The sequence below is a fragment of the Xyrauchen texanus genome, chromosome 17, assembly GCF_025860055.1.
Source record: "Xyrauchen texanus isolate HMW12.3.18 chromosome 17, RBS_HiC_50CHRs, whole genome shotgun sequence".
NCBI lineage: Eukaryota > Metazoa > Chordata > Actinopteri > Cypriniformes > Catostomidae > Xyrauchen > Xyrauchen texanus.
In genome coordinates, this window is record NC_068292.1 from 28,652,541 (window position 1) to 28,676,585 (window position 24,045).

The 24,045-nt window shown below is 39.9% G+C and overlaps 1 protein-coding gene across 3 annotated transcripts in view; it reads left to right on the forward strand.

Annotated features, from left to right (window-relative positions):
- Positions 1-248: 248 nt before the first annotated feature.
- The window catches only part of LOC127657774 (semaphorin-6D-like), a 187,503-nt gene continuing 163,706 nt past the window's right edge, over positions 249-24,045 (forward strand). For 2 of the 3 annotated variants that reach the window (XM_052146671.1, XM_052146673.1), the window contains exons 1-2: positions 249-425; positions 18,327-18,438. The gene's annotated coding sequence lies outside the window, so the exon portion shown is untranslated. Of the gene's footprint in view, positions 426-13,898; positions 13,984-18,326; positions 18,439-24,045 lie in introns of all 3 variants that reach the window. The other variant, XM_052146672.1, reaches the window with a different exon arrangement.

The window sequence follows — 24,045 nt, forward strand, 5'->3', positions numbered from 1 at the left end:
ATACAACTGGCCATCAGACTCCAGTCACGACAGCTATTTTGGACAAGTCATGTACAAGGATCTACAGTTCAAACAGGACACGTTTTGGGCGTGACTTCTGCGAAACTTTTAAAGAGAAACGTCTAAAACACTTCAGCGGATGGTGATTGGACAACCGGCGTGTCACTCGAAAATCAGGGGCGCGTCCTGGGAGAGCTCGTTTACGGTGTAATAGAGTTTTAGCGCAGTCTTGCTTTTTTATAGGCGTGTGTCAACTGTGTGTGCCAAGGGGCGCTCCGCATTTACCAATGCGATTAATGAAGAAAATAAGTTATTGAGGAAACACTAAACAAATAATCGGCTTCTCTGTGCTGTATACGCAAGAGGTCTGCAAGGAATCAGCCTTCTGAACGAGCACAAAGGAAAAATTAAAAAAGGAAGCAAAGGTAAATGGGTTGCTGTGCTCCATTGTTAGAAGTTTTTTTCTTCGCCTCTTTTTATATTATCTGAATTCGAGACATGACAGCCGGTGAAGTTTGTGTTGGATAGACACACATTTGAGGTATTTTGCAGTTTTAGTGTCAAATAATAATCAGGCAGGTCGGTGAATATTGCAGTGGCGACATAAAGGCAACATTTATTGCAAAAGACAGCGCAGATATAATGTGAAATATTGATCGTAGATATGTGTGTTTGAAACGGGTTTAGTCGCGGCTCAGAACGGGGCATTTCTCGAATGCATAGAAATCACTGGATTGTCTGCATATAATATTATAATGCTGTGATACAGTTGTTGACAATGTATGACTCTCACTGGTCACGTTGATTAGAAACACATGTCATCGCGTGTTTTTCACATTTCAGTTTCCAGCTTAAACTGTATCTGTAGTTGAATGTTTGCACATGAAACACACTTATCTTGTCTGCGGTTACGATCACTGCAGGAACAGCTTCCAGTTGTTTTTGGAACACGCGCGGCACTTTCAGTCACCCGGAGAGGACAATATACAGAGACAGAGTCGGATCCCGGTCTGGAAAGATGGAAATGCTTGTTTTGGATCTCAACGTCGGATCTTGACGGTGGTTTTTATAGTTTGGCAATAAATGCTGAGAGTGCTGCACGTTTGCCAGCTGTGTGTACTGGACTGAGCAGTTTAAAAGGCAGTTTAGGGGCCGTTCACACCAAACGTGTTCTCACGCAAAAAAAAAGACGCGATGTAACTGTTAAAGACGTCCGTCCGACCGTTCAGCCCGTGTTTAGCCTACATAGAAACACAATTGATAAAACAGCGCAGACGTCCACAAAAACAAGTTCTGTGTGAACGGCGCCTTGATTTCGCCTACAAAAATTACAATAGTGATATTTTATTAAAAAAAAAAAAAAAAAAAAAACACTTGGTTCCAACAAATATTCTAGCAATTGTACAATTTTCTTTTATTTATGGAATCTGTAAAATAAGCTTTCACTGTCTTTCTGTCATTTTGCTTAATTTCTATTTTCTACACAATGTTTTTAGTTATGGACAAAGTTGGGGCAACAGCGTAGGTCTTAGGTTAAAACCTCTTCATAACTATTGAATTATGAACAGTTTGGTAGAGATTTCAGAGCCATGATAGATTGCTTAAAGGGGTTTTGACCCTTAGAAATGTAAATCCCAAGAAAAAGTATAGCCTGGGGATTTATCCCTCCGGGTGCAGAAGGTAGCCTATATTTCTGTAATTTACCCGGTGGTTCTTATTGAACAATGAACTCACTGAGCTATCATTGCACATTTTCCTGTGTTGTTGTTTTAATTGCAATATAAGTGGTCTTTAAATATTCAGCCAGGATTTTTGAAGTCTCCCAAGAAGAATGTTAATGGGCTCAAGCAATGTGAATACATTTAGAGAGAATGTTCTTAGATCCTTATAGAAATGTTTAATTTTAATCTCTCTCTCTCTTATATGTATATATGTATGTGCTTTGTTTAACTGATTTTAAGGCAGTTACCCTTGAGTAATGTCACTTTTGACATATTTTATCACTTATTGCATTGATTGAAGTCAACGTTGTCTTGCTGTTTTTCATTAAACTGATTCACATTTATGGAAATTGTTGACAAATTGTGTTATTACTTTTGGACACGTGTTCTTTCCAAATGATCAAACAGCATTCTGAGAAAGTATGAAACATGAAATTTATATAAATACTGTTCAGGCATTCTGCTTACAGATTGCTTAGGCTATTTAATAGGATAGTTCTCAATTAACTGTCATTTTGAAGCCAGACTATCTTGCAGCCAGATCTCAACATTTCCATTCAGTGAGCATTGCAGCTACAGACATGATTTGGTATTAGCATCTAGTCTTGGTTTGATTATGACTTTAAGTCCTACTAATCCTTCATAATCTATAATTATTATCCTGCGTATCTGCAACACAAAAAACATCTGGAGACCTTTGGTAGTCAGATATGTCACACAAGGCATTTCCCATGAAACCTCTGCTTTTGTCTTACCCCATCATGGCTACCTCTGTGCAGATGTAATGATGCATAGGCTATAGCTTGGGGTGTAATTTTATTTCCAATTTCCTTTCTTATAGTTTTGCCCCAAATGATGTTACGCTAGCCATGCGCTGTGAATGGCTGGGTGCTCTTAATGGCTTTTAGGGTAATGAGAGCTAAAATAGCCTTGGTGCTACGATTGGATCAAAGCCATCTAGTGTTGTTTTTTTCCTATTTCATCATTCAAGGCAATTTGCTTTTGAGAGTTGTTTCTATGGTTTAGTTATTCATAGCTATTTTTATGATGGATTGAAATTCTAGAATGGAACAAATTAAAGTTACAGAATCAATTTATTCCCCACATTTGAATTTGGCTTGAACCAACACGTACATGCTGGGAGTCACAATGTATCACATTCAATTAGTTACTCTTGGGAGTTCACTCCGTACTATAATGGCCCCTCGTATTTCATGTTGATTGTGGTAACCCATAGCAACAGGGTAGCCAGTAACTAGAAGATACACCTGGAATGGAGGTTGTTGAGAAAATGCTGTGGGACGTACGTATCAGAGCATTTTGTGCCTGCCTGGCTGCCTAAGTCCAGTGAGGGGTCTCGTACCCCTGGGGAATGAATTATTACCTGCCAGACCTAGGGCCCCTGCATCATCCATTATGCGGCTCTCTTGCGGTGGCAGCCAGCCCCAGCATGGCAGCACGATCAGTGGGCCTTGGCCTTCAAACCTGGCTCCCTCTCCCTGGGTGGGTATAACTTGTGCTGTTCCAGCTATTATGAGCGTCTCTTATAGTTGCACCGTGGGGATGTTAGGATGCACACTCAGAGATTGCCCCAAATTGGTCCCAGTGTTAATCAATGGGATGTTTTCAGCATGTTCAAATTTGCTACAGGAACATTAAATAGCTTTAAAGGTTTAAGATTGCAGCTGAGACATAGTGGAATCTATTTCAGGCCTCATTTTCTCCTGTGATAAATGGCATCATTATGCTAAACCCTGTTATCAATTTGTTGGTGTTTGATTATTCAGAATCCAAAAACCAAACCTATTTATTCTGTCACTACTAGCAGAGCTAGCACTGGACTGCAAAGTCTGGGTGAGAAGTTACTGAGTCCAATAAATAAATAAAAAAGAGTGATGCAAGCTGAGAGAGACAGAGTGAGAGAGGAAGAGTCTGTGTTGACTCCACTTTGGACGAGTTACAGTCCTCAACTCTCAGCTCCTTGCTGCCCTTGGACAGACTGCCTGGCTTCCAGCAGCGTTGTAAACCATTTTTCTGAAAATGTAACCTCTTGTCAAACATCAGGCACAGAACCACAGCAGCCACAGATGGAGAGAGACCAAGAACTAGCCACTCCTGCAAAGCACGCTGCGATGGAGTATGTCCAGATACTAGACAAAAACAGAGATGTTTTTGCAAATTAAGAAAGATTAAACACAGAGATTACATGGAGTACAACAGCTTTGTTCACCGCACATGACATTTCTGGCATTTCGTTCATTTCCATGAGCCTTATCAGTTGCAAATAGGTGCTGAAGGTGCAACAGATGTCCAAAGCAAGGACTGTTGTTACTATGGCAGCTATTCCTTTTATTATTTTTTTTTTATAAAATACTTAAAGACATTATGTTTGTTGTTACAAACTGAGAAATGCATTACAATTATTTTCAGCAGTAATCGACAGCATGCTACATATGCTCCCAATAAAGCTTTACTTGTATTTAACTATGAATATTTGTTAAAAATGACCCAATAGAAAGAAATTCATAAAATGTTGTTTTTGAATAGTCTTCACACAAAGTCACACTAACACGGTGATTCATATGCGGGAAGGAGGCACTGCTTACACAAACTGTCCTCTTTAAGAATGTAGGGCTAGCTGAGTAATGAGAGATAAATGGAGACTGAGTGATAACAGCACGAAAGCACTGAAGTGTGTCATTGTTTTTATTATTATTTATTTTCTACCGACTCTCCACCTGATTACAGAGTCATGATTAGCCCATTCCCCTCATTTGAATATTCAGCCATATCCCCGCCACCAGACTCCACCACACAGACACGTTTTTGTACTCATCACATTGGTATTCTAGAATTCAAAGCTAAGCTCACATCCATGGGCAAGTGTGTCCAGGCATGGCTTTAGTTCCCCTGCCACAATTCCAACCTGCATTTGGAATGGAGGCAGGAGGCTGCTGCAGCTCTCCATTTTAATTACTGTTCCCCATACATTCTGGTTATTGATTGTCTCACTCCGGGTGGTGGGGTTTGGGTTGCTGCAGATTGTGCATTAAATGATCTTTTAATCACTTTATAATGGAACATATCTTCCTGCTGCATTGATTAGCTGCTTGTTCTGGACTTGTTGTGCACCTTTAACTTCCTAATCTGGTTTAAAACTCTCAAGGTCTTTTTATAAAATGTTTAATTCCCAGAATGCCTCAGAACCGATCACATTTTAAGGGCTCTTCCTCTCGTGGTGGTAGATAAAGCATTGTTCATACATAGATAATCTGATAGAAGGCATTATGAAGCCATTTATGTTGCTTCCATAACCCTCTAATGAATTTAGGCCTAAACTATAGAATCTCATTTAAAGAGTGAGTGGTTTCATATAGCACAGCATGAAAAACACCACATACTCCTGCAATGATTCTTAGTGTTTGCTAGTATGGTGGGACTGCTGATTGTTCTTGGAAAGTTCACAAAACTCCCAAACTCCCGGAACGGGAGCGAGTGAACACAAGCACAAATGGAGAGACTCAAACATAGAGAGAGAAAGGGAGCAGAGCAGAGTTATTTGAGAAAAAAACTTTGACACTTATTTTCAGGTGTTTAGCATTACCCACGGTGTCTGAGGGAATAGAAACTCTTGTGTTTGGCTGGAAAAGAAAGTGAATTATGTATTTTATATTACTCGCATGACTGTGACCTTAAAGAGTGTCTGAATGTTTCAGGTTTGTTTGTGTTTTTGTTTTGCAGTCACTTTTATAGGTGGTTATAAAGAGCTCATCTAAAATACGCTCATCAGAGTTAGTGCTGGATGAATGACTTGACTGCCTGTTTTTAAAATGAAAATTTGTATGGCTCTAAAGAGTGAAACGGAGCAGGAAATTACAGCCTGAAGATAAGGAGATTCTTCACCTCAGAGAGGCGGTTGAATCCCAAGGTACCGCAACATCACGTCACTCATCCAGGGCTAGTCGCATTCATGAACCGCATAGCGCAGCTTTGATGTCAGAAATTGAAAATTATTTTGTGTGTATATGTGTGGTCCATCTTCAGGAATGTTTCACACTTGGTTTGATTGCCTGGTCTGAACCTAAGTTTTATTTAACCCCCTTCCTACTCCTACCCCCAACCCTGTGGCGGACCAACGACTGGCTGACGACCTGAATGTGTTTTACTGCAGATTTGAAAGGCCCGATTTCACACCCCACATGCACTCAGACCTTCATTTCACACAACCATTAACACCTCCTGCAACCCCCCTCCTCCCCCCTCCTGCTACACTACCTGCACTCAAGATCTGTGAGAACGATGTGTGCCATGTCTTTCGGAAGCAAAGGTCAAGGAAGGCTCCAGGACCAGATGGCATCTCACCAGCTTGCCTTCGTTCCTGTGCTAACCAACTGGCACCCATCTTCACTCAGATCTTCAATAGATCACTGGAGCAGTGTGAAGTCCCATGCTGCTTCAAACGCTCCGTTATTATCCCCGTCCCTAAGAAACCTAAAATCACAGGACTTAATGACTACAGACCTGTCGCCCTGACATCTGTGGTCATGAAGTCATTTGAGAGACTGGTGTTGGCCCACCTGAAGGACATCACTGGACCCTTTCTGGACCCCCTTCAATTTGCTTATCGAGCAAACAGGTCTGTGGATGATGCAGTCAACATGGGTTTGCATCACGTCCTGCAACATCTGGACAGACCGGGGACATACGTAAGGATCCTTTTTGTGGACTTCAGCTTGGCTTTCAACACAATCATACCAGATATACTCCGGACTAAGTTAAACCAACTCCCTGTTCCCACCTCTACCTGTCAGTGGATTACCAGCTTTCTGACGGACAGGCAGCAGCTTGTGAGGCAGGGAAAATTCACTTCTACCACCTGTACCATCAGCACTGGTGCCCCCCAGGAATGTGTGCTCTCCCCACTACTCTTCTCCCTGTACACCAATGACTGCACCACCAAGGACCCCTCTGTCAGGCTCCTGAAGTTTGCAGACGACACCACTGTCATCGGCCTCATCTGAGATGATGATGTGTCTGCATATAGAAAGGAGGTTGAACGGCTGGCTTTCTGGTGCAGTCAAAACAACCTGGAGCTGAACATGCTCAAAACAGTGGAGATGATTGTGGACTTTAGGAGGAACACCCCAACATTGTCCCCCCTCACTATTCTAAACAGCACTGTGGCAGCAGTGGAGTCATTCAGGTTCCTGGGCACTACCATCTCAAAGGACCTGAAGTGGGAGATACACATCGACTCCATTGTGAAAAAGGCCCAGCAGAGGTTGTACTTCCTTCGCCAGCTGAGGAAGTTCAACCTGCCACCAGTGCTGCTGAAACAGTTCTACTCAGCAGTCATTGAGTCTGTCCTCTGCACTTCAATAACTGTCTGGTTTGGTGCAGCTACGAAATCAGACATCAGAAGACTACAAAGGACAGTTCGGTCTGCTGAGAGGATTATTGGTTGCCCCCTGCCCCCCCTTTAAGAACTATACACTTCCAGAGTGAGGAAAAAGGCTGGTAAAATCACTCTGGACACCACTCACCCAGCCCACTACCTTTTTGAACTTTTGCCTTCTGGCCGGCGCTTCAGAGCTCTGAACACCAGAACCGTCAGGCACAGGAACAGTTTTTTCCCTCAGGCCATCCATCTAATGAACAATTAAATTGCCCCATTGAGCAATAATTATGTGCAATACACAGTTTAATTTAAATTTAAATTTATATTATCCAACATATCCACTTCTGCCATTACTTACATTGCTCTGTACATAATATACAGTTTTTTGTTCTTTATATAACAGATTGTATTAGATTTGCACTACGTGTGTGTATGTGGGTATGTATGAAGGTGAGTGTATGTACGTATATGTATAATTATTTATTTTGTGTTCTTTTCTGTTTTTAATTACCTATGTCTTGCTGCTGTTTTTGGTATTGTTTGTATTGTTGTAGACAGGAAGCTCCTGTCACCTAGACAAATTCCTTGTATGTGTAAGCATACTTGGCAATAAAGCTGATTCTGATTCTGATTCCCTATCCCTGCTGGTCCCTTTTTGCACTGTACGTCTGGGTCCAAACAATGGTATATTTGAGTCATCAACGTAGTTACCACTTGAGTACTAGAGGCACCATTGCAACTAGGTAATGATTTGGGACGAGAAGTTTTACTGGTTTACATAAGTATTTGTCCTTTTGAATTTACCACAGGTACTTGCGTTTGTCTGCCGTGAATGTATCGCAAAAGATTCAAAAAATGGGTCCAGCTATCCAAAGGCAATTTATTCTGCTACAAGCAGCTATGAGAAATGCATTATTCTACAGCAGGGGTTGAGAACGTATGGCTCATGAGCCACAAGTGGCTATTTGTTCAAAATCAAGTGGCTCGCCGGTTGTCTCAACATTCACCAACATATGATCGTTTAAAACTTTCTAGAGATGATTTTACAACAGAAAGTGTGGGTGCGATTTGCAAAGCTTGAAGTTAATGAAAGTTTTGATTTCCTTCCGAATTTGTCATACACCCTACTCCTGGTGAACAAGGTTTGAAACTAACACCTGCCAAATGTGGATGTTTCATGCAGAGTATTTTGCTGATGTACCAGCCACTGTGTAGGGGTGACCTGTAAGACTTCTCGGAGTACAAGAAATTAGACACAAAGATGCATGTTTGATGAACAGATGAAAGAAAAGCCGACGATGCACTTCTGATTTGATATTTGTGTGCAGTGAGCGTTGCTATTCACGAGTGCATCCAGGGTGTGATATAGCACCTGCCACCTGCAAAATGCAACAAGACTTAATCCAGTTCGAGATTAGTTCCAAATGTATTTAATACACGAGTAATTTTGCTCATCTACCCGCAACACGTGTGTGACATGTAAGAGGTCTCGGAGTGACACATGACAAGAAATGCTGTTAGTCAAAAAGACGTGCTTGAAGAAACACTATTATATTATATAGACAAAAGAAAAGACATCAATGCTCATGTCTGATTCTCTGCTTGTTCAGAGGCATGCAACGGGAACCTGTCTCGCGGAACAAGTGTATGTTAAGAGTTATCACTCGTTTTTTCTCTGTTTCATTTATTGAAGACAGTTTGCAAGAATAATGTAGTCTATAAGAATGCTGCACATGATCTCCGATCATCTTGTGAGGTACTGTGAGTTTAGTTCGCTCTTACGCATTGTGAATGTGACTGCAAGTTCAGTAATATATACAGGTATCTTTGTATTAAAGAAACGAAAGTTTTTAAATCATAAATACAAGACAGGTTCACCGTGAACCAAGAATTGAGTTCTATTTTTTTTTCTTTAGGCAGCATAAACTGTATTAACAAATGCAAAACGAACACATTCCATAAGAACACATTTGGCAGCATTTTTTTGGGAACACAAAGGAATTTATTAGGCTTATTTATTATGATGATTATTATAATTATCTTTACATTTATAATTGTCTTTAGTTCTTAATATGTAGGCTATAAGTAATTTTTCACCTATTGTGATACTTCCGTGATATCAATTGGGGCAGTTGGAGATGGTAAATGTAGGGAGGTGGTTATGTATAAGATGTTTTCATCACTGCATTATTTTAGTTGATTTTTTTTTTATTTCGATTACGTTTTTAGCAGACCTCAGAGTGAAGTCCCCGCTTCGACAGCACGTTTACACTTTCAAGCCAACTGCTGTCATGAAAGAGTGTGTGGAGGCCCACGCTATTCCCTGCGGCATCACTCATAACTCACCTTGCGGCCCACAGAGAGGGAGGACCACACATTTATAGCACACATGAAGAGGTTACCCCATGTGGCTCTACCCTCCCCAGTAACCGGGCCAATTTGATTGCTTAGGAGACCTGGCTGGATTCTCTCAGCACGCCCTTGAATCGAACTCGCGACTCCAGGGGTGGTAGTCAGCATCAATACTCGCTGAGCTACCCATGACCCTCTAAGGCTAATTACAGTTAATTAATTACAGTTAATAATAACTTGTGTAGAAGATACATAATTGGGTTCATTAAAACATCACATTGTGGACAATGGTATATTTCAGACTTTTGGACTTTTTTATTATTAGAAATTAAGTCAAATCATAACACACTCTGTAAACACAGTACATAACATACAGTGTCTCTGCTAAGATGTTAGCTGAATATGCCTTTTATGCTCTTCCAGCGATCACTGACGTAATTGTATGTTGTGATGAAACAAGGAGACTGGCGAATCATCAGTGCTTGTTGTCATATATTTTACTTTCACACACTACCACGGTGTATGCAGAAAACATAATGTTCATCTATAAGGTAACAATCCATGATTGATTACACTGTTCCTGCATTTTCTTTACAATTGAGTAAGGGAAGGACGCACATCTGTGTTTGTAGGCAAACGGCACACAAGCGGCAGTGCGCCCTCTAGCAGCGGATGACTGTATTGACAGTCTTTTCATCATCTGCTGGCATGATTGCTGGCATTCCTGCTGAAATTAATTGACAATCAGTAAGCCTAATCATCAAATTATTAACATCAATTAATTTATCATCGATTAATCATTAACTAATCCAGATTAACTGCACAGATATATGAATGTAACTCGATCTTCCCCTTGAATACTGAGTTTTGGTATCACCACTCAGTAACTTAAGCATGTTCAAGCAGAGCACAAGTTAGCAGTTTGTTGGCCAAACATTCACATCTGTGTACACATACTTGCACAAAGTATTTTTCTGGCCTTGGTGTAAACTGTTTAGATTTGATTTAGCGTGACCACTAGGACTGTTTGCAAATTCCTCCAATTTCCAAGGCCCCTGTAAATAGAAAGTTTAGCATGATCGTTGTAGATATAGTCAAGGCATTCTTGTGCAGTTCAGAGAGAAAGAGGCTGATCTGAGAGACTTTAAAGCTCAGTGTCCGACTTTGTGTACATGAGCCGAGTTCTGTGAATGTGTGCAAATAACCTGGGTTTGGTTTGGACCACATCAAGTTTTAGATTGGAAACAGGCACCCCTCTTGCACTATGTTTCTGCAAACACTTATAGAGACTGTGGTTATTTTTAGGGCTTGCTGTGGAGGCGGGGGCCAGAATTGAGATTGGGGAAGGGGTATAAAATCACCTCCTGGCCTTTGGCCAGAGTGCTGTTCACTAACAACCCCCCCAACACACACACAAGCTGTCCCACATTTCTCAAGTATGTCCCACCATTAATCATATGATGACTCAACCTCGCTTGTGTGTGTGCGTGTGCGTGTGCGTGCGCGTGTGCGTGTGTGTGTGTGTAAATTAGTTTATTTTTTGGTCTTTTATCCTTTCAAGCTATTTGTGATCTAACTGGAACCAGCAAATATCTCTTCTCCACATGCACACATTTCTGGTGTTGTGCTTCCAGGCGGCTTCATTTGATCCCGCTTTATTACATTCTCACATTATCTGTGTGTTGCTCTGCTGCTCATCCCTGTAGAGCAATCTCTGATGTATGAAAAACAACTCACCATAAACAGATTTCAACCACAGAGAGTGATATTACTCCTAATGCATCTTTCACTACAGGCATATACCCAGATTGTCTCTCGCCTCTGCTTCTTCCCTGCTTCTCTCTCTCTCTCTCTCTCTCTCTCTCTCTCTCTCTCTCTCACACACTCTCTAGTTTCATCATATAGTGATCACCGTGGATATAACTGGGGACATTCAAGACTCTCTGAAATAATCAAGTTTGCCCCCTGTACCACCCTTTCCTCTCAGTCTCCTAAAAATATCTCCAGTGTATCTCATCATCATATAATAACCAAAAGATGGGGAAGGAGTGGGGGTTTTGGGGGAGGGAGGGAGGGGGCTGGCCCTGTCTGCTTCTCCATAACATCGTGTCCTTACTAGGCACAATGCAATTTCAAGTTCTCTTCTATGTAAATATGAGTTTTTGCCCTAACCACACACAAAAGGATATTTTGTAAGTCGATTGGTTTCTATTTTTGTGGCGTTGTGTTAAAGGTCTAGTTCACCCAAAAATGATCTAATTATTTTCTTACCCTCATGATATCCCAGGTGTGTATGACTTTCTTTCTTCACCAGAACACATTTGAAGAAAAATAGAAACATTTATCAGCACAGTAGGTCCTTAAAATGCAAGTGAATGGTGATCCAGTTTTATTAAGCTCCATAAATCACAGACAGTCAGCATAAACGTCATCGATATGACTTAATATCTTCTAAAGTGATGCAGTCTCTTTTGATGCAAAAAAATATCAATATTTAAGTACTTTTTAACGCTAAATCATCACTTCCTGTAAGCTTCACGGGATTAAGCGGTTTCTCGTGTGATGAATTACCGTTGCCATGATATGGACGTAATCTTCCTTTCTCCCCTCGGTTAAGACATCCAGGATAAGCACACAAATGCACCATTGTGAGTAAAGAAATGGATGAATACAGATCTAAAAAAAAAGAAAGAAAACAAGCTACTGTACAGTGTGCTGCTCTTCTCACGTGTTTCAAATGCCAATGCGCGTACTGCTTCTGACCAGAATTATGATTTAGAGTTTAAAAAAGTATTGCGTATTTATCTTTTACATTTACATTTATGCATTTGGCAGACGCTTTTATCCAAAGCGACTTACAGTGCACTTATTACAGGAACAATCCCCCCGGAGCAACCTGGAGTTAAGTGTCTTGCTCAAGGGCCCAACAGTGGCATCTTGGTGGTGCTGGGGCTTGAACCCCTGACCTTCTGGTCAGTAACCCTGAGCCTCAACCACTGAGCCACCACTGCCCCATTTTTCTAATCTTTTCCGAATCAAAAGCAATCGTGTCGCTTTAGAAGGCATTAATTTAACAGCTGGAGGCGTATGAATGACATTTATGTTGACTATCTATGAATTTTGGTGCTTCAAAAATCGGATCACCATTCACTGGCATTTTAAGGAAATTCTGAGCTGAGATATTTTTCTAATTTTCTTTAAATGTGTTCTGCTGAAGAAAGTAAGTCATACACACATGGGATATCATGAGTGTGAGTAAATAATGAGAGAATCTTTTTGTTTTGGGTGAACTATCCCTTTAAGTATCCCTGCTCCATTAAATACTTAATACTTAGCAATTAAATGCTTTTTTGTGTGTGTGGATAGACAAATTACTTGTTGGAAACATCCAGCCTCATGCAGGCCTGGTCAGGACACAGTGGGGTTGATTGTGTGGTGAAAATAGGTTTACAAATGTATTTAGTTGTCTTTTGGTATTCTTTGAGTGGGATTGGAATTTTTTTCTCTATGAAGCCCTTCTTTGGAGCCGTTCACTTTCACATTTCTTTGAATGGGTATATCTATGCTTTAGGGTTCACAAATGGATAAAAACTTTCAGAAATATCCTTTGGATTTTTGGCCTGTTAATTAACTGGTGGCTGTAGCATACATGTTCATTGTACAGTATGTGTCCCACAAAACACGCTGAAGAAGCCATTCCGCAATGCTGCTTTCAGTTCTGATGCAGAATTTATTTTTGGTACAGTTCTCAATTGGCACGAAAATAGTGTGTAGATAGACCGGTAGAGCTAATCTTATTTTTTGTGTTGATTGGCATTTTATTGTCATACAGAATGCACCAATTAAACTGTCAAGCTGAACTGCTCTTTAAATCACTCCTATCCCATACCACCAGCAGAAGGGAAGGGGACAATGGGGAAATTGTACTTCACTTTAATAATATTGTGTTTCTTTAACAATCGTTTCACAGTTATTATTCGGTTATAATAGTTGACTGGTGGGTCCCACATAACAAATTTAATGATTGGCACTGCAGGGATCATCTGTGGGAGAGATAGGTGACCAAAAAAGTGTGAGAGAAAGACATTAACATTGTAGATGGACTGGGAATTCAGGTTAGCAGTGTAAATAATATATTCATTCAAAAGTTTGATCTCCTATACTGACTCTGAATTTGAGTTGGAGAAATTCTTGTGTCATTTTAATTTCAGTGAAAATGAAGGTGGCATAGTGTGCATTGAGAAGCTAATTGCCCTCCCATGGTACATCGGGACCACCCTGATGCTTCTAAAAAAAAACATTTGACTTCTGTTAGACAAAGTTGACATATTCCTCTTTACACAATATGACAGGGTTGAAGGGTGAAAGGTTAAGCAGCAACAGTGTGTCCTAAATACCAAATCCATTGATTTTTTTTTTTCTTTCAGAGGAAAGTTGGAGGATAGATGACTGGGGTCAAATCATTTGCCCTCTGAGAGAAAGTGAGAGAGAGAGGAATGCAGAGCTTTCCGTGTCAGTATGTCTTTTCTGGTGGTGGTCTAAAATCCTTAGCTTGGCTGAAGCATAATCTTGACCTATTTCTGCTTTTAATAGGCAATGGAAGCCACTTCTGCCAGCAACAGCTTGTTCCTAGCAAAAGGTGGTAAAAGATTTGCGTCTTATGCATTTGCCTGAAACATCAGGAAGTCCTCAGGGCTTCCCTGGTGCAGCGGTGCAGTGGACCATCTCACTACTTCTTCAAGAAATGGATCTAGATCACTCTGTTGACTACGGATGGGTCATGATCATTTACTAGTTGTCCAACAACCGACTAGTTGATTCATTAGTACGATACATGATTTATTATTCAACAATTTTATCATTTGTATATATTTTTCTTAGCCTTAATAGTTTATCTGTGATACTTTAATTAAAAAATGCAGCATGCTAATAGCATTCTGTGCTTTTGCTGTTAGACAGTTTGCTAAAAAGCTACAGTAGTACACATGTCCACAGATGTCTTGTTCCTTGCATCATCTCTTTTTCTTTTTTTCCTTTTTTGAGCATCTTTGCTGATAGCCTTGCATTTTTAAGATGCCAAATCCACAATACCAAATGTTCAGTAGTCTGTACAGATGCCGAAGTTTCACAATTCTAGATACCAATTTCGACACCAAAAAAAAAGATAATATGCTATGGACCACACTCCTTTAGCCTATTTAACAAAGTTGATTATATAAATTCAAATAATAAATTAAAACAATTGCATGTTTCCTTGGAGTTTCTCAATTCAGTGAGCATTGCTTAAAAAAAAAAAAAAAAAAAACTTTAAGTAGTCTTCCCCCATATCTGTTTTACATTCCATGTTTTAAAGTTTAGTTAATTTCATCATCTAAATGGTGTCTAATCAAATGAATTAATAAAACTTGAATCAAATAAAAATAGTACAATTACTATTCATTAATATTTGCAATTGTGTGCTTTAGTAAAGATCTTCGCAGTATAATCCAAAACACAAAATTTTTCTTTTTAGTTTTTGTCAAATAAAGCCCCTCATAACAATCAAAATGGAAAAAATATAAACTTCTAGTTAGTACAATAGAACTCTTTCTTGTGATATTTTGCTTAAATGTAATTATTATTATTATTATTATTCAAATAAATACTACATTGTACTAGACAGTAGTTATTTATTTCTTTTGCAATTTCTTCAATGCTCCCGTCAAGCTTTTATTTTAAACTTTAACTACAACTTCCACTGTTGACGTAAAATGATAATACCTTTTAAGATTATTTCATATGAAACTATAACATTTTGTCAAAATATAACATTAATATTACTTTTACTCATGTAAAATCCTGAAATAAATTTGTAAAGGGGATGATGCATAATGAATAAAAAATGTTGCGCATTGCACAGTTGCTCTTTTCCTCAGTGCTGTTTGGCATGTCAGGGCTGCCTACTGTTTGAGAGGTTCAACTTGACTTCCTCCGTAATGCTTTAAACTAGAAAAGTATCACTAGAATTGAAATTGGTCACATCAGTTTTGAGGTCTGCGCTCCACAATATCAAGGGAAGCCCGGTTGTTGCATGCGTGCCAGAGAACTGAGCAGATCATGATCACGATCAGGTTCCGTTACACTTGTACGAAAGTGCAGATGAGATGCCTTTAGCTGATTGTGAGATTATCATTAAATCTGTCTCGGCAGTTCTAAATGGACTATCACTTGGACGGCCGCCGAAAAACCTATTTTGTTCTGTCCCTGCTGTCCACGACCCAGTCTGAATAGACCTTTGATCCACCAGTTGAGAAACACTGCTTTAACTCACACAAACACTCTCTTAAGTCAGACCCTCTCACCTCACTTCTTTCTGACATTTTCTTCGCTGTGTGTGTGTGGCACAAGTTGACAAGTCTGACTGGCAGATGAGGAGGAAAGGAGATGCGCAGGTGAGATTCTCCATCCGGTTGCATTTTTTTCTCAATACCGTAGATAAACAAATGTAAATGGTATGATAACTGTCAATTTTCATACCATGGTATTCCGTTGCAACCCTAGTCCATGCGTTATTTATCTTTGTAATACTCCTCGTTGATCTCCTCTCTCTAAATCTTTATCTGGGATGATGAGACCTCCTGCCTCTGGCTTTGACTTAATCAAACTTCAGTGGCTCAGCTCAACTCGCAGTCAAAAATCAGCCTCCCTTTCAATAACTCTGCTCTGCTTGGGCAAAACTTTGCATGAACATGCAGCACTTGTGATTTAGACGGATTCAATTTGTGTCTTCAAATAAATGCAAAGGAGAAACCAAATTTTTCAGCTGAGGCTCAGGCGTGTCAGAGTATAACTGTATTATAAAAAGCAGCAGTACTTGAGAACAGCACAGTAAAGCTCATTGTTAAAGTTTTGAAATAAGACCAAGCCAAGCTGGAGTAATAAAATCTCTCTCTGCTGTTAATCAAGGCACATGGATGCTGGAATGCTGCCCAAATATCTCTCAGATATGTTTTGTCATGAACATTTCCAGCATGTTCTCATTTTAAATTTTTTTAACTCTTGGATATAAATTTAGACTTGGGTGAGATTCTTTCTGAATGACCACATGCTAATTTTTTAACAGCAGATAGATAAAAGTTCTAAAACAGCTTGGATTGTGAAAATTGGCTGATACACATTACTCATTTTTGCAAATTGAAGATCATTTTATAATATTAAACATGGCTGTTATTAGAATAAACTTTCTTTTTTATATGTTATTTTTTTATTCATATTACTATCTGGTGATACCAGCACTTAGACTACCGCATTTCTTTTTGCATTGTGTACTAACCAGGCACAACACAATAAGTTTCCAGCATCAAGTAATTTGTCTTTCTGCAATGAAAGTGCAAAAATGCTGCACAACGTTATAGCCAATCAGAACACATTTGAAGTTTAATATGCAGTTTTTTTTGCAGGATTTTGGACCAATGAGATTTAACTGTGGGCAGGGCTACACTATAGATGCGTAGTTATCAACAACGTTGTGTCACTTGTCATTGCTAGCTAGGACAAAAACATAGGCTATGTCCACACTTATGGAGCTTTATATTGAAAATGCATCTTTTTCTCTACGTTTTAGCTTTCAGTCCACTCTGAGATGGCGTTTTGATACTGAAACCAGGTTTTTTTTCTCCCAAGTGGATACATTTGAAAATGCTGTCTTTCTGTTGTATTGTGGACTGAAAAAACAGACATTGGGAAACGATGATTTATTTGTTGTCCTATGACACAGCATGTGATCTATTCAACCCAAAACAATCAATATGGTGGCTCATGTTATAGCGGCATTTGTGTCTGATATCCACATTGATAGCATTATTAAAGATAAATGTTACTTTGCACAATCATAACGTAGCATTTCTTCAAAGGCAACAGGAAGTTTACTCAGATTTGGTGTCCATTGGCAAAACCCCAGGATAATTGCATTTTAGGCTGTATATGGATCTGCAGTAAGGGAACTTAAGCGTTTTCATACATTTCAGTGTAGACAAACAACTTTTGAAAACATATGAAAATGAAAACACATTTTTAAAATTAATGTGGTTGTAGCCTTAGATTTACATGGAATTCTTTATTGCATCTGGTTAGGACACAGTGTTACATCCAATACTGTGGCCTGTCTTTATGCAAAGCAAAATAGGAACAGAGCCAGAAGGAAAGTTGGCCAGACAGGGAGAGAATAAGGTGCATTGATGGAAAGTGAAATAGATGGAGAGGCTGATAAAGGGAGACAGACTGACCAAGAAAATAAGGAGATGCCGTGGAGACATAAAGATCGAGATAGGAGATTTGCGGAGAGCATGGTCCTGTCAGTAAGGCTGGCTAGAGCTTGTCTCTCATTCCCACACAGCAGATTGGAGGAGCAGATTGCACTCTGAGATGCCCTGAGTTTTGAGCAGCTTCCGATGGGGGATTTGTAGAGATTTGGTTTGAAATCTGCCCATAATGAATGTTAAGTGAAAAGCGCCTTGATCATCTTCTCCGCATTGTTTTCTCTGAGCATTTCTTCTGTTAGTTCTGGCTCCGTGTCAAAGTGTCACAGTCTTGAGATGATTGTCTAAAGCTTCATTAACCGTATCTGTGGACCAGATAATTTATGAATGAAAAGATTTGAGTCTAACATATTAACAGGCCTGTGTGGAGACAACATTTGAGAACATGACCTCAAATTTGACAGTATCTGTTGAGCTTTTTGTGATTGAATCTGCTTATTTGATTTATCTGTTGAGTACTCAAATGACTAAAATGCCCATCCTCAAATTAGAAAATTGCATCTAATATCCAGAACTGCTGTTCTCCTCTAACTTAATTTTTGTAATCTTTGCTCTTAGGTCAATTGTGGAATGTCTGAGCTTCATTAAGCAATCCAGCAATTTAGCAGATTCTTGCCTCATCTTGATCACTTGATTGCAGTCCTGCTGTCTGATTGGATCATCTTTTGAGGTAAGAACTGATAAACTGTTGCAAGAACTATACAGTAGATCTCCAGATTTGCACAGATGATTTAAGATTCTCCTTGAGGTCTGTCATTTGTTTTGTGATGTACTGTTTAGGCCTTTGGACTACAATGACTTGATTTGCCAGAAAATTTAAATATCCTTCAACTTCAATATTCTTTCTGATCTATTCTTCTGAGGCAATTGCGTAGGAATAAACATCAACATTTTTACCATCGAAAACAAATTAGAAACATCAGAAAATTGATAAAACAAACTGTTTTTGAGTGTGAATCAAGTCTCAGGGTGAATAGTCATCAAACATTATAAAAGTATGAGAAGGTTCAAATGAAATGGCCAAATTTTAATACAGAGTGAAAAACAGACAAAAAGTTGACAAAACAGAGAAGACCGGTGACTTGACATGAACATTTGGTAAAAATCTGCTCAAACATACATCACAGCATGCACTTTAGACTCATGTCTGTACCAGTTTTGGGTAGTAACTAACTAAAAGTTGTGACATTACAAACTTGACTACATTTCTCAATGGTGTGACAGAGGTTCAGTTGACAAAAGTCTAGCTTTTCTATAAAACACGGAATTCCTCAATCTAGAAGTCATGAAGCATAACCAAATAGTACATAACTGTTTTTTTTTTTCACATTGTATTGCATACATAGCTAAACAGCCAAGCTGACTGAGGGAACAATCAGATGCACTTTCCTAGAATGTTCCCTATCTCGTTTGAAGCATTGGATAGAACTGTTTGTTCTAATTAATTGATTCATTTGGCTCATTAGTCCCTGCGCAGTGGTGTCTTGGTCCCTTATGTTTTCTTTTTTTATAGTGAAATATTTAGTTTAGTGCTTATATTTATTACTGTTTTAAGTCGGTTATGTATATTATAATTTACTTATTTTTTTGTTGCTTTATTTCGTCTAAATGTATCTCTTCAATTTAATGCTATCCCCTAATTAAAATCAGAATGAGCTTTATTGCCATTTGTTCTCACGTACACAAGGATTTTTTTTTGTTTTGTTGATATGAGAAACCAGTGCACACAGAACATTACAGTGAGACACAGTAGAGTATAAATAGACATACAAATAGTTGGACATCTAACTTAGAATGGCACATGTACATCTACAAGTGGTAATGTATGTGCAAGGTAGGGGTGTATGTACAGTTATTGAGTTAAATCTGAGTGAATTTAAATATGTGCATGAGATATTTATTTACATAATAGCACTATGGGGGAGTCCTAAGACAGTTTATTTGTTCATGTGGAAAATGGCCTGAGGGTAGAAACTGTTCTTGTGCCTGGATGTCCTGGAGCTCTGTAGCACCGGCCAGAGGGCAACAGTTCAAAGAGGTAGTGGGCTGGATGTGTGGGGTCCAGAGTGATTTTACTTGCACGTTTCTGCACTCTGGAGACCTTCAGGTCTTGGAGGGTGGGCAGGGGGACACCAATATTACTCTCAGCAGTCCTGACTGTTCGATGTAGTTTTCTTCTGAATGATTTGTTGGCTGAACCAAACCAGACAGTTATAGATGTCCACAGGACAGACTCGATGATGGCCGAGTAGAACGGTATCAGCAGCTCCTGTGGCAGGTTGAACTTCCTCAGCTGGCTAAGGAAGTACAACCTCCGCTTGGCCTTCTTCACAATGGAGTCTATGTGGGTGTCCCACTAAAGGTCCTGAGAGATGGTAGAGCCCTGAAACCTGAAAGACTCCACTGCTGCCACAGTGCTGTTCAGGATGGTGAGGGGAGTGCAAGGGGATTTCTCCTGAAGTCCACTATCATCTCAAATGTTTTGAGCGTGTTCAGCTCAAGGTTGTTGTGACCACACCAGACAACCAGCTGACCAACCTCCCATCTGTATGTAGACTCGTCACTGTCGCTGATGAGGTAGATGACTGTGGTGTCATCTGCAAACTTCAGGAGCTTGACAGTGGGGCTTTTTGCAATGCAGTCATTCGTGTACAGGGAGAAGAGCAGTGGAGAGAGAACGCATCCCTAAGGAGCACCAGTGCTAATAGTGAGGGTCCCGTATGTTTCCCCAGTCTCACTACCTGCTGCCTATCTGTCAGACAGCTGGTGATCCATCGACAGATTGGGGTGGGCATGGAGAGCTGGGTCAGTTTGGTTGAGAGAAGATCAGGCATGATGGTATTGAAGGCTGAACTGAAGTCCACAAATAGGATCCCTGCATAAGTCCCAGTCTGTCGAGGTGTTGCAGGATATAGTGCAGTCCCATGTTGACGGCATCATCCACAGACCTGTTTGCTCCATAAACAAACTGAAGGGGGTCTAGCAAGAGTCCAGTGATGTCCTTCAGATAGGACAAAACCAGTCTCTCAAACGACTTCATGACCACAGATGTGAGAGCGACAGGTCTATAGTCATTTAGTCTTGTTATTTGGGTTTTTTGGTGGAATGGTGGAGTGTTTGAAGCATCAGGAAACATCACACTGTGTCAGTAATCTATTGAAGATCTGTGTGAAGTTGGTAGCCATTTGGTCAGAGCAGACTTTCGGACAGGCAGGTGAAGCACCATCTGGGCCTGAAGCTTTCCTAGTCTTTTGTTACCGAAAGACCCGGCACACATCCTTCTCACAGATCATAAGTGCAGGCAAGTGAAGATCAGAACGGGGGAGGGGTTTGAGACTGGGGTTTTCACACCTGCAGTAAAACACATTCAATTCGTTAGCCATTAGTAGACCGCTTTGCTTTGTTGGTCCAACTCTTTACAGTCCTTACTACAGGCTCAGCTGATTTTAGTTTCTGCTTGTAGGTCGGAAGAAAATGAACCAGACATTAATCAAATAATCCTAAATATGCATGTGGGACAGAGAAATATGTTTTCTTTACAGTAGTGTAGCAGTGGTCCAATATATTTCTGTCTCTGGTGGGGCATGTGATGGGTTGTTTGTATTTTGGCAGTTCACTGGTGAGGTTGGCTTTATTAAAATCTCCCAGAATAATAATAAATGTGTCCGGGTGTTGTTGCTCTGTGTTTGTGATCAGCCAGCTATTGCAATGCTGCGTTCAGACACGCTTGTGGCAGGATATAAACACTTACCAGAATGAACGAAGAAAACTCCCACTGTGAGTAGGAAGGCTTTACAGTTGATGAAGAGCACTTCTAAATTAGGACAGCACATCTTCTTCAATGCTGTTACACCAGTGCACCAACTTTCATTGATGTAAAACATGTTTCACCCGTGATGCTCATTTTCCCAGATGATTCCGCAACACAATCCACTCTGAACAGCTGGAAGCCTGGCAGTTGAAACGCGCTGTCTGGGATGGCTTCGTTCAGCCAGGTTTCCATGAAACATAGAGCAGCAGAGTTAGAAAAGTCCTTATTTGTTTTAGTGAGCAGAAGCAGTTTGTCTGTTTTGTTGTTGAGTGAGCAGATATTCACCTGATGAATACTCTGCAGTGGATTCCTGAAACCGTGTTGATGAAGCTTCACAAGTGTGCCAGCTCTCTTCCCTTGTGTGCATCTTTCGGATCACTTGTAGAGCACCGCAGTGCCACCACAGGCAAGAAATGATCAGGTATGTTCTGCTAAATATTCAGCAGTTCCTACTTGGTGCAACTGATTGGGAAAGGGTGACAAACAAACAAAATTAACAAATATGCTAGAAAGCTCCACACCGATGCAGCCATCTGCAGTGCGATCTTCCCAGGATTCCCAGGATCAGTGTTCATTAATTAAAAAAAAAATGTTGTGCTAGAAAAATATACAACTCTGATTATATAATGTATAATTGGATGGTAAGATACTGTGTTTATAGAGATATTACCCCATTAATTGGCTTTAGTGTAGCTAGCTAATTTTTGTTTGAAGCCTTTAGTGTAGTTCATTATTTTGAGCTTGAGTTTAACTTCATAAAATTATGAATAACTTTAGTTTGACAAGATACAGCTTCACAGAAGCTTCTCCAACAAGGGTCTGTACCCATGCCCTCTGTCTGCCTAAATATTCCAGAGATCAAGACTCCCCCTGAACAGACATATACTTACTAAAGTGCAGAACGGGGTGCAGGGCAAGTGGTGACAGGCTCTGTCGACTGGCTGTGGGGAGTAGAAAGCTGGCCAGATGCAAGGATGCATGTGACCTTGAGCCTAGTGTAAGACTGAACAGCACTGGCGACCTCCAGCACTTACACCTTTCCGTCTCCCTCAGCCTGTTCAAAACACTGTGGTGCTTCTGCTCTGATCTGACAGCTTATGTTTTTTTTATTTAGATGAGCCATTTGGAGCCATTTTGCGCTGTATTGTTTAGCTGTTATCACTATTCCCTATGTAGTTTATCACACTGTATGTATTCACACAAAGATGAGTTCAGGTCCCCTAGACTGTCCACAGTGACTGTGGAGATACATCTTATGATATGAGTAATCCTTTTCAGCTCTGTACTCCCGAGAGAATGAAGGTGTCAGAATTATAATTGGGGTCAGATGATCCAGGGTAGATAGAGGATCTTTATTAAGTCAGCTCTCCTCAGATTCATAAACTCTGTCCCTTAAACCATGCCTTAACTAAATTTTTAGCAATTTGTTAATTGTCTGTCCAAATTAAATGTGAAACTGCTGTGCAATGTGCCACAATAATAGATTGTGGACCAATGAGATGTGCTTGTTGGTAAACAGCTCAGATAGAAACCAAGTGATTGACAACATTTATTCATCACAGTTGGTTTGGAGAAAAAAAAAAAACTTTAACAAGGAACAGAAAGCTTTTAGCATGTATTGCTTTATCACATTGCACCTTGTTAGGACACATGCTCAGTTTAATGGTAGTGTTTGGGTCAAGTATAATATCATCTGTTTCAATGGGTCAAAATCCTTTCTCTTGGTTAGATCAGCACAGTGCTCCCTTCCTGAGAGCTTCTCTTTCTTAATGGCTTGACAGCTTTTAGCACATTGTTAACAAGTGCAAGTGTCTACCAGTTCACTCATTTTCTCATTTAAACCCTTGTTTGTGCAATGACCGCTGTGAAATTCTCACACATATACAGGATGCTCTGCAAGCGGTTCCTACCTAATATCTTTCCATTTCACAAGTTCATCCTTTTAGTGATGCTTTCTAAAGCATACATTACAATTACTGTTGCTCATATTTAGGATTAGAGATTTGAAAAAAAATCCCTAACCCTAAGCATTTCACTTTGACTTGTAACTTAAACTACACTTATACTTACACTTATAGTACAGACATACTGTAATTGAAGTTGAAGGGCTTGTTGAGGAGAGATGCACAATTTCTTTAAGTAAATAGCCTTTTTTTTTTGCAGTATTACATTTACGGTATTCAGACATTACAACATGTGAATAAAATCCTATAGACTTGCATTGAAAGAGGGACTTTATTATGGCGGCTTTAGACTTATTCTGTTGCAAGCTCTTTTGAGGTCAGTAAACAACCACAAAGAGCCATTCAGAGAACACCCTTACATTCACTCAGCAATACACTAAAAAACATCCAGACAATGTGCTTAAAGGGTTAGATCACCCGAAAATAAAAAAAATCTCTCATCATTTACTCAATCTCATGCCATCCCAGATGTGTATGACTTTGTTTCATCTGCTGAACACAA